The sequence below is a fragment of the Hypanus sabinus genome, chromosome 2 (assembly GCF_030144855.1).
Source record: "Hypanus sabinus isolate sHypSab1 chromosome 2, sHypSab1.hap1, whole genome shotgun sequence".
In the NCBI taxonomy this organism is placed as follows: Eukaryota; Metazoa; Chordata; class Chondrichthyes; order Myliobatiformes; family Dasyatidae; genus Hypanus; species Hypanus sabinus.
The window spans coordinates 96951175-96967232 of NC_082707.1; the positions used below are offsets into that span (position 1 = coordinate 96951175).

At 41.9% G+C, this 16058-nt stretch overlaps 1 protein-coding gene across 2 annotated transcripts in view; it reads right to left on the reverse strand.

Annotated features, from left to right (window-relative positions):
• hdlbpa (high density lipoprotein binding protein a) overlaps window positions 1–15785 on the reverse strand; it is a 51435-nt gene extending 35650 nt beyond the window's left edge. Inside the window, exons 1-3 of one of the 2 annotated variants that reach the window (XM_059950928.1) lie at window positions 15678–15769; window positions 2280–2468; window positions 770–845 (exon numbers count right to left, since the gene is read on the reverse strand). The gene's annotated coding sequence lies outside the window, so the exon portion shown is untranslated. Of the gene's footprint in view, window positions 1–769; window positions 846–2279; window positions 2469–15677 lie in introns of both variants that reach the window. The other variant, XM_059950919.1, reaches the window with a different exon arrangement.
• Window positions 15786–16058: the final 273 nt, after the last annotated feature.

Genomic DNA, 16058 nt, shown 5'->3' on the forward strand with positions numbered 1-16058 from the left:
CTCAAAACCTGTTGCAAAAGAGGATTTAGAGACATTACAAAAGAAAAGCCCTATACTAGGGTGGGAGAATCAACTCATTAGTTTTTCCTAATGAAGAGGCCAAGAGATGACCTAAGAGGTACCTTCAAACTGCAGAGTAAATGTGGAGAAGACACTTCCTCCAAAGGTAGGAATCATTAATGAGAAACTCAAATTACAAATTGGAATTTGGTGGCAACAACTTTAACTAAATCTGAGCTCACTAGAAGGTAGTAAAGAAAATAGTAGAGAATAGTGCAAGAACAATTCAAAGCCAGACAAAAAGGGCAAAAGCTGATGGAATGCAAAACACAGGAAAAGTAGTGTTCCTGTGCTGTAAATGTTTATATAAGGCTTCCCTTATCCTTGTCTAGCCTCAATCTCCAGCAGGCTTTGATAGTACTGTACCTTGCTCCAGCACAAAACTTAAGACAAGATGATTTTCAGCATGTATTGGATTGCTTAGAGATCACACACCAAGTAGGGTCTACTGTGATAATTTGAAGGAACCCAAGCTCTAGGCACTGAAGCTAATGCGCCTAAAACTACTAACTTAAAAACACCAGTGACGGCTGCTACTCTTTTCCCTCCCACTACGATGTAGCAGTCCCTTTGGCTAACTGAGGGAGTGCTCATTCAAGAGTTTACAGTTGTGTGGCACAAGTGAGCCGGGGGGGGGGGGGGGTGGAAGATGGGACAGCAGGGCACTGTATCTCAATAAATAGATAAAATCATTGCAGACAATACTCACCAGCTAAATGGTCAGTTGCCAGAAAGTCCGTCCTGTAGGTGGAAGCCTGCCCACGTCAGCCTGCCAGCTTTTTAATCTGCAGAAGTGATGGGAATAGTCAACTAAGAGCATGTTGGTTAACAGACAACTTGAACTGTTACATCCAGGAGCATATCGTGTAAGGGATCAAGCTACCTTCCCCTCACCTCAGATGGCCCACACCAGCTAACCCATCTATATTTACACACTAAACATTGAAGCAGTTATAGCCTAGTTACCAAAATGTGGTTCACAGTTCACTGCAGAGAATTGTCCCTCTGCAGTTTTCTATGCTTTATATGGAGTAGGCACCAGAACCACAGTTAACATCGAGGCTAGTGAGAGTACTTGCCATTTGAGAGTTAACAGAAAATGCAAGTAGGGATATGTTAGCATCTAGAGATGGAGGGGTGCTTAAGAAATATAGGTCGAATACCCTTTATCTAAAATCTGAAAACATTCGAAATCTGGATCATTTTTTAAAGCACTGACAAATACGGAATTCTACAAGGTGCTGGGAAAGTTCCCAGACGATGCACAGGTCTCTCTGCACCACACACAGTTCCGAGAAGTGACCTCACACATGTAATGAAAAATAGAAAAAAACACTGCATAAAGCAATAAAAATGAAGTTCCTGATCGTCTATCATCAGCTGAGTGAACATATGCTGCTACATGGTACGCTGATCATGAAACAAGCTAAGATCTATCACGATAGACTGAAAATTAAGGTAACTGAATATTCAGCAGGCTGCTTGCCTCTGCTGATTATGAAGTAGGAGAGAAATTCATGAGTTTGCGAAGATCATCGCTGATGAAATTCTAACACCAGAACAAACCTACAATGCTGATTGTTCTTATACCTTACGTAAAACCCAAAGTAAAATACAACTACTGTAACCTTTTAATCAAAACACGGCATTGCAGGTATTCTGCCAGTGCTGTTTCTTGTTACCCTGTATCCAGTTTCGTTACACGGTGTGCAATATTTTAAAAAAGCTGTTAAGTACATGTCTGATGAATAACTGTACGACAAAAACTGATTACTGGTATCACACAAATTCAGAGTTGAAAATGTGATCCAAAACTATCTCATTATATATTCCCAAATACTTCTGGTCTTGAGCATTTCAGATAAGGGGTTCTTAACCTGTATTTGTAATCCTCAATTATATAACACAATTTCACTCACAATGAAACAAAATTTCTAGTTTAACAGGTCACAGCAATAGTACTAAAATAAAAATGGTACTTTTAGGAATTAGTGCACCACACGCAAAATGCTGGAACTCAGATCAGGCAGCACCTATTGAAATGAATAAACAGTCGATGTTTCAGACCTAGGAAGGAAGGGAGAAGACACTAAAGAGGTGGTGGGGAGGGGAAGAAGGATTAGCTAGGAAATGATAGGTGACACCAGGTGGGTAGGATAGGTAAAGAGCTGGAGAAGCAAGGATGTAGAGAGGCCCAGGTTTAGGAGCTTGTTGATTACTACTGAGTATAATGTTGAACGCCGAGCTGTAATCAATAAACAGCAGCCTGACGTAGATACTGCTACTGTCCAGATGATCCAAGGCAGAGTCGAGAGCCAGTGAGATTGCATCAGCTGTAGACGTACTTATCGTGGCAAAAGGCAAACTGCAGAAGGTCCAGGAGAGCGTGGGGAGACGCGAGGGGAAATCTTAGAAAACAATACATAACCAATTATTTTACGAATACAGGCTACCACCAAACTCACCAGGGTCCCAGTTCCCACACACCCTCCCAGCTCACTGCAACTTTTAATACTGTGCATGACATCTTAGAAACTGTAAAATGAATGCATATGTAATACTTCAACAAGAGCATAATTAACAGTTACAAATGTGGAAAACATCCGATTAAATGCAAATGTTCACATAGAGATTTAGAGGGAGGTTAGGAGATAGATGGCAAAATTGGATATGACAATTTTCTGCCTGCACAATTGCCAATTTGCTTCTATAGAAGGGACTGCAAGAATAAAACTGTGTTAAAGATTTTGTTTTGAAGCACACATGCCTAGTTTAAACAGAAGCATTTAGCTCACATGTATTGAATCAGAGAGCCAATGCTCTGGACTATGGGATGTATTATTCAAATATCTAGGTTAAGTTGCAAGATTGTATAATGAAACCAATTTACAACACTGGCCAGGTTTGTATTTTTGTAATACTTTATTATACAAGTCAGGAACAGCAGATCAGACTGCTCAGTGGAAGGGCAGAGATGCAAGAGTGAGCAAGGACCACAGAATACAGCATCTGCCAAAAGTAAAATCTGTTGCTTTGCCAAGAGGTAGTTTTCGGGACCAACCCCTCCATGCCCAAACATCCACACCCACAAGATGGTGCTAAACATGGGATCCCAGATTCTCGCAGGCAAAACATAGTGCGGATAAACAAGCCGAAAATCAGGTGAGGGGGTAGAAACAGAATGGATTTGAAACCTGCTTCAATTGAGGGAATGCAAATCAAGTCAATTTTAAGCCAATCTCCGAAAAAAAATGAAACATGAAGGAATTTGCATAACTAAAATAAACATTGAAACTACAGCAAGCAGCAGCTGGTAAAGTCACAAGTAGTGACACATATACATCTGTGATAAACTGAGCTACAGGCGAGAAATAAATTGGTACAACACAATATGGCAACAGACAGGAACAGGAATTCCACAGAAAATTGACATGCACGGACAACAGCTTTTTCTCAAATTTAAAATATTCACACTTGTTTCTTATTAGCATTATGCCAAACTTCTACTGACTAATAAACACTCAGCAGTGTGGCCATTTTACACTGCTGTTAGTGAGAGATCACGTTACTCACAACCCGTGCTGAATAATACTGAACAATTACTTTAAATATACTAAACCTAAAAAGAAATACCATTTATTTTTCATTACTCATGAGATCACCATTACTTACTGGTTGAGATGATATATTCAGGTGGAGAAGCAGCAATCTATATTAACCCCTGCCTCAGGGATTAAGAGACAAGCCACCCTCCAACTCAACACCCAAGGAGGAACACCAAAAGAAATCAAGACAAGGTAGCTAGCTGCAAGAAATTGGTCAATAGGTCATGTGGAATGGGAAGCAACAAGTATTCGCAGTCCCTCTGGAAATGAACTAAAACATTAACTTTTTCTCATTCCACAAATACTGGGCCTGAACTGTTGACCATTTTCCTGCTTTTAGATTAGAGTTCCAGCACCTAATTTGAATTAATAACCAAACCCAGGTGATTGAGGTAGAAAACCAAGTGATATATTCATTTGAACACATTTTAATAAGTGAAAAATGGCAGGTACACTTTTACAACTTATACACCCCCACAAACAATAGATCCAATAAAGAAGTCCTGTAGCATTGAATAATTACTGAAGGGTCCTGATTCAAACTGTGAAGGAAGAGGCCAGGGCCAGTTCAGGAACAGCAAGACCCTGAGTCATTGCAGGAACTGAAAGATGAGACACCGCAATGCTATCAAAGTGTGCAGTTACTCAGTAAGAATGAAACAGCCACTTTCAGTGTTTCTAAACAGCCGTTCTAATGTTAAATGTCAACGTGGCAGCCACCTACTATTTCAATAAACCACTTATACCACCCCACCAGAGCTACAAAACTCACCCATAAACAGTACAAGGAATAAGGGAAGATTTAAAATGTATGACAAAATAAGTTGGATCTTAAATACAGTTGAAAATCAAAAGTAGAGCTTGCTCAAACATTATTTTATGTTACCTTATCTGTTAGGTAAAGCACTGCAAGTTCTCAGCTTCTGCCATCTCACCTGAGCAATTCTACCTCCCCCTTCTGTATATAAGCTCTTAAATACCCTCATTTTCCCACATTCTAGTTGGCGTGAATCTTGCCACAATTTCAGGGATAACAGGGTAGCGCAGTGGTTAGCACAATGCTTTACAGTATCAGTGACTTGGGTTCAATTCCTGCTACTGCCTGTAATGAGTTTGTACATTCTCCCTCTTCTAGGTGCTTCAGTCCCCCCCCCCCGCCACCCCACAGTCCAAAGTTGTAATGGTAGATAAGTTAACTGATCACTGTAAATTGTCCTATGATCAGGCCAAGTTTAAACTGGGGGGCTGCTGTGTTATGCGGCTCGAAAGGGCCAACTGTACTGTATGTCAATAAACATACAAAAAGCTGAGCTGAAATTTGAGGCAACACTCAACAGGTCAACTGTAGTACTTCAAGTGCCACAGTGACCAAAGCCATCAACTGGACTAAAGCAACTTCCAACATCTACAGTTCAACTTCTCCGAGACTTCAGGAAGTCATTTGAAAAAGGGAGGCTTCAAAGAAGTTCTTAGAACCAATCTGCTAGAAGAGACGACTTTGGGAAAATGGTGCCTGATAATCCAACCTCTTCTCTGGCCATTAATTGAAAGACATTTTGAAGGAGAGCCCTTCCTTCATAGCAAACTGAAGAGATTGTACACCAGCTTCTGTATCATACAGCTTAATATACAGACACAGCAGGATCTCATGTGGTCTGCTTGATCAACTAACTGGTCATAACTTTGCTTGAAAACAACAAGGTTCGTAATACATGGCTGTTCTTCATAGCAAATCAATAAGGTTGTTCAAACATTAAGTGACCAAGCATTTAAAACCAAGATGCATTGAATTTCCCCACTACAGCCCCTTTTGGAGGGCAGCAAATCTTTGGGATTCTCTAACCCACAGAGGGTCTAGGTGATCACATTATTAAAAGTGCAAGTAGCAATTTTTTGAAGGGGGGAGGATAATTAAATAAGGAAATTAAGAGCAATGGGAGTGAAGAGGTAAGACATGGGGATAGATAATCCGTAATGATATTGAGTGTGGAGCAGGCTTGAGGAGACCAGTGAAAGTAGTCTACTGTGCTCCTCTACCACCCCCCCCCCCCATGTCCTTGCAATGCAAAATAAAATTGCACTTCTACTCCTCAAAAATATCCCTTCTCAGTGGGGTGGATCTATTCACCCATATTCCTAATCAGCAAATCAAGCAACAGCAGAGGCCTTTGGTGCTTAATATTCAGTTGAAAAATAGATTAAAAAAATGGTGTTTTATGTCAAGAATTCACACTACACCTTCAAGAAGTGGAAATAAAATACAGTGGATTCCTTTCAATTGGGTCGCATCAGGACCAGTATGTTTTTGCCCAATTAAGTGACTGCACCAATTTTCCAAAGTTTCATAGAAATAGTTAAAAAGGTCTGAAAAACTTTAATTCACTAATACTTTCTGTATTTAAAAGGAAATACAGAATTAGAACACTACCAATACCCCAACAGTACTACAAAACTATATTTGTTCCCAACACATATCGAAGGATCTGGTGTGCACTGTCATGTTCTTTTGATTGATTGTAAATGAACAAAATCAGTCAGACACCTCGTTCAGATAATGGACTGCCGTCATACATTACTTCTGACGATTGCATCATCTGAGTTTTCATTTGCATTCTAACATTCAAGGTGATTGTCTATACCTACAAATTCTTTGCCATTCCTAACTTTAAGTACTGAAAATAATTTCATTTTCACTTCTGGCCGTCTTTAGCATCTCAAAGCCCCAATTCTTGAAACCAGAGAGCAGAAGAGCCCTGAATTGTCTTACTACTTGCTTCTTGCCAATCATCACTGACAAAATAAATTGTTGCTTTTTCAAACACAAACCACACAGAACCGACACCATTTAGAAACTCAAAGAGAAAAAAAATCTGCAGATACAGTACTGTAAATCCAAGACACACAGACACAAAATGCTGGAGGAACTCAGCAGGCCAGGCAGCATCTATGGAAAAGAGTACAGTCAGCAATTCGGGCTCAAACCCTTCGCCAGGACTGGAGGGAAAAAGATGAGGAGTAGATTTAAAATGTGGGGAGGGGAGAGAGAAACACAAGGTGATTGGTGAAACCGGGAAGGGGGGGAGGGGAAGAGAGATGAAGTAAAAAGCTGGGAAGTTGATCAGTGAAAAGAGTTAAAAGCTGGAGAAGGGGGAAATCTGTTAGGAGAGAACAGAAGGCCATGGCCATGGGTGGGGGGGGGGGGGGGGGGGAAGAGTGGTAGGTGAGGTGAGAAACATCTGTCCTGATGAAGGGTCTCACCTCGTAACGTCGACTATTTACTCTTTTCCACAGATGCTGGTTGTTCTGCTGAATTTCTCCAGCATTTTGCGTGTTACTTGGATTTTCCACATCAGTAGATTTTCTCATTTTTGTATTTTCATGGTTAGCATCGTTCTTTAAAAGTTGACCTAAATAAGTGGCTGTCCCGATTAACCAGAATCAACAGTATTTCAAGCATCTTTCCATGAATTATACCCATTCTCCCAAGATGGTGAATGAAGTAATTGCAGTTCTAATGCATCGAGCCTACTGCTCCACGAGGAGTAACTGCTATTTAAGGAGGCAGGTTTGAAATGAATTTCAATTGATTGAGGAAAAACTGTATTTGGAAAGAGAAACCCTTCAATTTGAATTGCAGGATTTTAAACTAGTAGGAATAATTTCCCATCCAGTACTTCAAACAATGAAAAATTCCATTCTAAAGGAATATTCAAGTAGCAACTTGAATCTTCAATCCATCAAAGTATTAAAGGAAATAGCTTACCCAACACCAGAGGCAATCCCATGATTAATTTTAAAAAGGAAAAAAAATGTAAGATAAAAATTTAACTAACAGCCGTGCTCAAAAAGATTATATGTGCAAGTCCTACATCAGAGATCATGCACTAAACCCACCTTGACATGCAATGCCCCTTTCAGAAGATATTTTCTCCCCCCAGAATAAAGGAAAAGAAACCATCAAATAGAGACAAACCTCCCATGGGACCATTTGAAATAAAACATTTTCTACCCTCAACTAACATCTGGCCGTTATCACATTTAACTAATTTAATTGATATTATTTCAAAACACAAAGCAAGAGATACTGTTAGATGTTCCTGAAGTCACACAGCTCAGAACCGGACCCTTCAATCCTACCTCTGCACCCCCTCCCCACATCCACCCCTAACACCATCTGTATTCATGCAGTCATGAGGTCTACAGGGACTTCCAGAAACCTGTAGGCAAGGTGCCACATACAGGCTCAATCAAATTGAAACAGATGAGGCAAAGGAGATATTGATAGCATGGACAAAGACGACCAAGTTTAAATAAAACAGGGTAACACTTAATGGCAAACACGAGGAAATCTGCAGACGCTGGAAATTCAAGCAACACACACAAAATGCTGGTGGAACACAGTGGGCCAGGCAGCATCTATAGGGAGAAGTGCTGTCAGGACGAAGGGTCTCGGCCCGAAATGTCGACAGCACTTCTTATAGATGCTGCCTGGCCTGCTGTGTTCCACCAGCATTTTGTGTGTAACACTGAATGGTCGTTTTGATTAGCACTAGCAAAACAAATATTTGAACACTCGAGATTGGTATTGGAGGATAAAGATCTATATTCATTATTTGGATCCTGGAGTGCAAACCACAATTCCAAAAATCAGCAAAAAAACAAACTTGATAGCACAGGTTGAGTACCCCTCCAAAATCTATCCAAACCCTTGTGACGTGATGGGAAAACCCACAAGGTGTTGGAAAGGTTCCCAGGCAATGCGCAGATCTCTGCACACCATAGGCAGTTCCTCACATATGTAATGAACAGAAGTAATTGAAACATAGAACAAAAATGCACAAAAAAATGTTTGCAAAGATCATTGCTGGCGAAAAGTCTAACCAGAACAAGTCTACAATGCTGTTTGTTTTTACACCTTACATGAAATCTAGAACGGAAGTAAAATACAAATTCCGTAAGACATCGGAAAAGAATTAGGTTATTTGGCCCATCAAGTCTGTTCTAGCATTCCATCATGGCTCATCCATTCCCCTCTTAACCCCATTGTCGTACTGTCTCCCCATAACATTCACATCCTGCCTTAATCAACCTTCGCCTTAAATACAGACAATGACTTGGCCTCCAATACCAAAGTGGTAATGAATCCCAGATTCACCATTTTCTGGCTAAGGAAATTCCTCTTCATCTACACTCAAAATGAATGTCACTCTATTCTGAGGCCCATGCTCTCTTGGTCCTAGACTCACCCACCATAGGTTTTAACAAGATACACCCCTCATTTTTCCAAATCCCAGAGCCAACAATTGCTCCTCATATGATAACCCTTTCATTCCTGTAATCATTCTTCTGAACCTCCTGAGACCTTCTCCAATGAACCCTGAACTGTTTTATAAATAACGGCCCAAATACGCTCACAATTCTCCAAGTAAAGCCTCATTAGTGCCTTATACAGATTAGGCATTGCATTCAAGTTCTCTCAAAATGAATGCCAGCATTGTACTTGCCTTCCTTACCACTGATTCAACCTACAAATTAACTTCTAGGGAATACTGCATGAGCACACCCAATTGCACCTCAGATTTTTGAATGATCATCTCGTTTAGAAAATAGTATACACTTTTATTCCTTCTACTAAAGTGGATAACCGTACATTTCTCAACACTGTATTCCATCTGCCAATACATTGCCCATTATCAAAAATCTGTCAACACTACCTGCCTCTCCACCCATCTTCATATCGTCCACAAACTTGGTTGTCATCAAAATCATTGACATAGAAAGTAAAAATGAAGAGGTCCCAACACAGACCCAGGCACAGCACAATTAATTACTGACAGCCAATCAGAAAAATCTCCCTTTATTTCCGCTCCTTGCCTCCTGCCAATCAGCTAATTATCCATGCTACTGTCTCTCCTGTAATACCATGGGTTCATAGCTTGTTAAGCACCCGCATGCATGACATCATGTCAAAGGCCTTCTGAAAATCCAAGTCCACAACATCCACCAATTCTCCTTTGTCTATCCTGTTTATTATCTCCTCAAAGAATTCCAACAGATTTGTCAGACAAGATTTTCCATTAAGGAAACCATGCTAACTTCGGCCTTTTTACTGTGCCTCCAAATATTCTGAAACCACAGCTTCTCTCCTGTTGCAATTTGTATTCCACATTCTGGCTACTATTTGGAGGCCTGTATGCAACTCCCATCAGGGAACTTTTACCCTTAGTTTCTACCTACAAGGATTCTACATCTTCCAAACCTCTGTCAGCTCTAAGAATTTGATTTCATGTTTTAACCAGAGCCATGCCACCCCCTCTGCCTACCTGCCTGTTCTTTTGATACAATGTACATCCTTAAAGATATTCAGCTCCCAATTATAATCCTCTTTCAGCCATGACTCAGTGATGCCCACGATGTCATACCTGCTAATCTCTAAGATCACCTACCTTATTCCATATACTGTGTACATTCAAATGTAACACCTTCAGTCCTGTATCCAATCACCCTTTTCAACACTGCAACTCATCCTACGACTGCCATTTTGCCCTATTATCTATCTGCCTACCCTTCCCGGCAGTCTTGCTACACACTGCCTCTGCTTGAAACCCAACAGCCCTATCACTCTGGTTCCCATCCCGGACAAATTAGCCAAAACCACCCCAACACCTCTAACAGAACCCACCTGCAAGGATATCAATCCCCTTCAAGTTCAGGTGTAACCTGTCACTTTCGTACAGGTCATAGCTTCCCCAGAAGAGATCCCAATCATCCAGAACTATGAAGCCCTGGCCACCCACACCAGTGTCTCCACAGCATCCATAGAATCTCATTTCTTCTCTAACTGTGGAATCCCTTATCACTATTGCAGTCCTCTTCTTCCCCACTAGCTTTCTGGGCCAAAGTACCATAGACCTGGTCACTGCAGCTGCCCTCTCCTCAACCCCCTAGTAAGTCATCCCCCTCAACAGCACCCAAACAATACACTTCTTATTGAGGGGCAAAGCCACAGGGGTAGCTTTGGACTGCACTGGCTGTCCATTTCCCTTCCCTCTCCTGACAGTCACCCTGTTACCTGCTCCGGCAACTCAGGGAGGAATAACTACCTCCCTGTAGCTCCTGCCTGTCATCTCCTCGGTTTTCCATGAGGTGCAGGTCATTGAGCTGAAGCTCCAGTTCCTAAACACGTTCTCTAAGGAGCTGCAGCTCAATGCACCTGGTGCAGATGTGGTTATCCGGGAGGCTGGAGGTCTCCCAGAATTCCAGCAATTCACAACAGAGTCCTCAGTGCTCTAATTAAGCACTAACGGACAAGAAAATGAGAAACTAAGTAGACACTCACCTTGCCCAATCCTCCCCTCTAACCTGGAATCACTCCAAAAAAAAGGCCACTCTGCTTGTCGTCATCTTATTTTTATTTGTTCTTGCTAATGAATCATGACTGTGCCACTGTAAAATTCCTGCAAAAACTTCTTAAAAAAATGTGAGGCTTCTTCCACCAATTCGATAGTGAAGCTTAAAAAAAAGTGTACTGTAACGTTTTAACCAAAACTGGGCATTATAGGGGAGATGGAACGCCTGCCATTGTTTGTTAGTGTTCAACAGCTGATTCAGGTATTTGGTTGAAACTGTATTTGTTACCCTACACACACTGTATTTTCATGGTGTGTAATAAGATTTCACTGTTAAGTACATAACTGTGATGAACAAGGGTATATCAAAGACTGCTTACGGTAGCACAAATTCAGAGTTGCGAATGATGGAGACCACAAGCTATCTCATTATACATCCCAAAACCTGAAACACTTCCGGCCCCAAGCATTTTGAATAAGGGATAGTCAACCTATACTATGGGCTGTAAAGGGTTAATGATGAATTGTAGGAGGATACAAGCTGGTAGAATGGCTAGCGGCATGCCGAGAACTACAAAGCCAGGCGTTGCAGGAGGTACAGGGAACTCTGCAGGTACGGATACACAACCTAATGCAAATGGGAGGGCACATTAAGCAAGCAATTCACAAGTCATACAAATCTGAGCTCAAGTATCACAGCATAAAGTAGAGAATGCATACTGAACTTCCACAAGCTGCTTAATATCAAATGTTAAGCTTCACATGTAGGAAGAAAGTAAAGGAATTAGAAGGTTCCAGAAAAGATTCATGGGGAAAAAAAAATGTCAAGTTGAGGCTGTTCTCCTCGGAGTGGGGAATACAAAGTGAGGGCAGGCTGTTCTCTTCATGTAGTTTGAAAATGTTACAGCAGGTTCCACTGGTGCAGAAGCTCAAGTGCATGAAATTACAGAAGAATTGGAGACTCAGCCAGTTCCATCACGGACACAACACAACCCTCCCCACCAAAGAGGGCATCGTGAGGCAGTGTCACAGGAAGACTACATCCATCATCCAGGACGTGGCCTCTTCCTGTTACTAACATCAAGTGGTACCCACTCTCAACATGTCTGCTCCCCTCTGCCATCAGACTTCTGAACAGTCCAAACAATACCCTGTTATTCATCTTTGCACTAATTATTTTGCAACTTAAAGCAGTTTTTAAATCTTGCACTGTACTGTTGCTGCAAAACAAATTTCACAATAATTTCACAATTTAGTGATAATAAACCTGATTCTGAGACAACCAATGTCTATTAAAGAAAACAGTAAATAAGGCATTAATTCTTACTGATAAATCAAATCACACAAACGGTAGACAAGAGCAGACTGGCAGATTACTCAAGCACCATTTTGAAATACCAAAGAAAAGCTGCAATTTGACAATAGGTAAAATCATCGAGCAACTACAATTACTCATTTTTTAAAAACCAGTTAAGTAAATCAAAAATGCTCTCCCACCATTTCAAGTTTATTTTATCATGATACAACTTGCAATAGGCTCTTCAAGCCACACTCCCCAATGATCCCGATTTAATCCTAGACTAGTTGCAGAACAATTAACCTACTAACTTGTACGCCTTTGGACTGTGAGAGGAAACACACCCGGTCACAGGAAGAATGTACAAAGTCCTTACAGGCAGCGACAGGAATTGAACCCAGGTCACCGGTACTGTAAAGCTTTGTGCTAACCACTACGCTATCATGCCACCTACACAGAAAGGAAAAGAAAAATGTCTGGGAGCAATCACAAAAGCTGCAGTTCTTTTAGGTGTAGCTAGTACCATCGTGACCTGGGTTCAATCCTGACCCAGGGTGCTATCTATTCTTTTGGACATAAATTGCCCATAGCATGCAGCTAAGCAGTAGAATCTGGGGAAAAGTTGATGGGAACGTGGAGAGAACAGGTTGCATGGAAAACTAACAGGAGAATGTGTTTGCTCTGTGAGCAGACGTGGACAGCCCAAGTTGGAAAGAAATGTTAAAAGAACTGTTAACACTGAGCACAACGGCCAACTTTAAAATTCTGATCAAAGTGAAGTGTTTGTATGCACAAAAATAAATTCAAGAACTGAGGTGCTTTTTCCTCCAGGGGGAAAAAACATGTTAGCCCCCTTTTACATTCCCTACTCGTTTGCCCCACTACTAGGGGTCATACCTTTGCCGAAAATTAATTCCAAATTCGTTCCCCTGACTATGGTAACTTAAGCCCAATCACTACTCAAGACGTTGGCGCATTTCATGCGTTAAGGAAAGCTAGTGAGAGAAATATTATATGGAAGTAGATAAAACAGATGGCAAAATGCATTGTGGGTATGTACACAAGAGCTTTAATCTGAAAATATCCTAGCCTGCCAAAGGAATGTTTCGTTGTACATCTCAAAAAGAAAAACAGCTAGATTTTTCTGAGTATAAGGGGATTATGGGAACAGGCAAGTTGAGCCTAGACCAAGAACGGATTAGCTATGATCTATGGAACGGCACAGCTGACTCAAGAGTGAATGGCCTTTTAGTGTTCTCACATTCACACAACGTGGAACTTGGTACCACACAATTAAGGCAAACAGCAGGCGGGGGGAGGGGATGGGGAAAATATGAAAGCACTTAGAAATAAATTGGAAGACGTTTATTCGCAACACAAATAGTGACAGACTGGAGAATAGGCTGCTTCTGCACTACAAGTACAATGTTCAAACTATTTCTTATTACAAAACAATGGAAAAATGCAAAACAGTTCAATAAATTTCAGCTCTGTAATCTTACAGTTCGGATACTACTTCATTAAGAATGAATTCGTTTCGCAATGAAAATTGGCCAAATTAATAAGACTCATGTCAAAAGAAATTGTGTGAAATTGTAAAATGTTATTTCAGAGAATTCCAGCCACTTTGCATTGATCAGGGGTTTACTTTTATTCAGATACAGGGGGAACAGGTCCTGCTGGCCCAGTGAGCTGCACTACCCAGATGTCTAACACTAGCCTAAATCAGAGGAAAATTGACAATGACCGGTACATCGTTAGACTCATGAGGAAACCTTCATAGTTCACGGAGTGAACGTACGAACTCCTTACAGATGGCACCGGGATTGAACTCCGAAGCTCAAGCTGTAATAAGATCACACTAATCTCAATGCTACCGTGGCACTCTGCAACAAAATGGAATCTAGGTACGTTAGCAGACAAAGAAATGGGTGAGTAAAAAACAAGTTAAAGACCATGCACACTTGTGTGTAACCAGAATGACTGATTTAGAAACGCAGTTAACGTGTATAAAAATAAACAAGCTTACAGGAATCGATCAACTTAAGTTTCATGGCACACAGCACCAACACAAGTGATTAAATATACCATCTCAGAACAAATACTTCAAAAAGGTACAAGTGGGGGTGAATTTTACTCTTAAAAATCATTCATCTATTTTCATACTGGCTGGAAAGGTACATCAGCTGATCCACATGTATATACCATGAAAGATTAATTCTTGCGTGATGTATACATGTGGCAGATTATGGTGCCACACATACAATCTTTTGGCGACGAACTGAATTCAGATCATAAAAATGCTAGGAGCAATCACTGGGTAACGACAACTGAGGGGAAAGCGAAAAAATGAATTGACATGAAAGTTAATGAACATTTACTGTACGATAATGATATATTGTAAAAACAAATCAGTAAACTGGTCTGTACTCCAATTCCGCAATCCTGGCACTTTGAATTAACATCTTCACGTAATCATATAACTCAGAAGAGAAAAAAAAATATCAGCACCTAATGCCAGTATGGGAAAACTTGCAAGCCAAGAACAGATTGCCCTTTCAGAGCCCATCCCATAAACTGCTTCAGAAAGTGACAACGTCACCAGACAAGCCGATAAACGGCTGAAACAACCAAAAAATAATAATATGGGAAAAATCTGGAAAAAAAATTGGAGAAGACAATTGTAAAACTGTAAAACCGGGCAAGGGCTTTAAATGCAGATTGCAGAAATCTCAGGCATATTCACCCCAGACCTGTTCTGAATTATTCCACGTAGCAAAATTCATTGCATAATCACTTTTGTTTCAGTAGAAAAAACAAACACCAGTACTTCTAAATATTTCAATTACTGAAGATCTCAATGATCATAAGTCGGGCAAAAAAGGGGGGGGGCTTCAAATCAGGTCACTCTGTCACTAGGATTTTTTTGGGGGGAGGGGGAACAGAAAAAGAAAAAAGAAAACTTTAAGGCGAAAAAAACTTTGGAAAAACTTCGCAGAGTTTGTGCGCCTGCGCAGTGCTGACACGTAGCTCTTATCCCAGCGGCTCTCGCGCAGCGGAAAAAAAATGAGTAGCGGCACGGGGTGGCGGGGAGCGCGGCTGCTGGCTGCCGGCCGCCGGCCGCCTCACACCGGGTCGCCGCACCACACAAGCCGCCACACTCCGGCCCCGCTCCCAACCCGACCCCAGGCCCGGCCAGCCTGCAGCCGGCGCTGCCGCAAGCCAAGAATAGGCAGGCGCTCAATGGCAGGCCCCGGGATCCAGCTGCTCACCGACAGCCGGCTGGCTCAGGCGGGACTGCGGGGCGGTGACACCCGGTCACCGTGGCCGAGTCCGAGAGCCAGGCCGGCCTCCGCCGGTACTCACCAGGTTGTGATGTCCTCACAGCCCTCTCGGATAGAGAAGCTCCTGAACTCCAGAGTGAGGGGAACCGCAGGGCGGCCGCTTATAGCCGGGCCTGTGTCCCAATCACAGGGCGAGACGTCAGAGTGGGGGCGTGAGGGTGGGAAGAGGCAGAGGGAGGGAATAGGAGATGGATGAGGGGTGTGAAAAGGAGTGGGGTAGGAGGGTTATGGAGAATAAAGAGGAGGGAAAGAAATCATGAGGGAAGAAAGAAGGGGAATGAACTCCCCGTTCAGAAAGTGGGGAGGGAGGAAGAAAGGGGGAAGGGGAATGAGGGAGGGAGGGACAGTGGGGAAGGGGAATTGTGGAATGAGAGGCTGGAATCAGTGCAAGGAAGAGATGGGA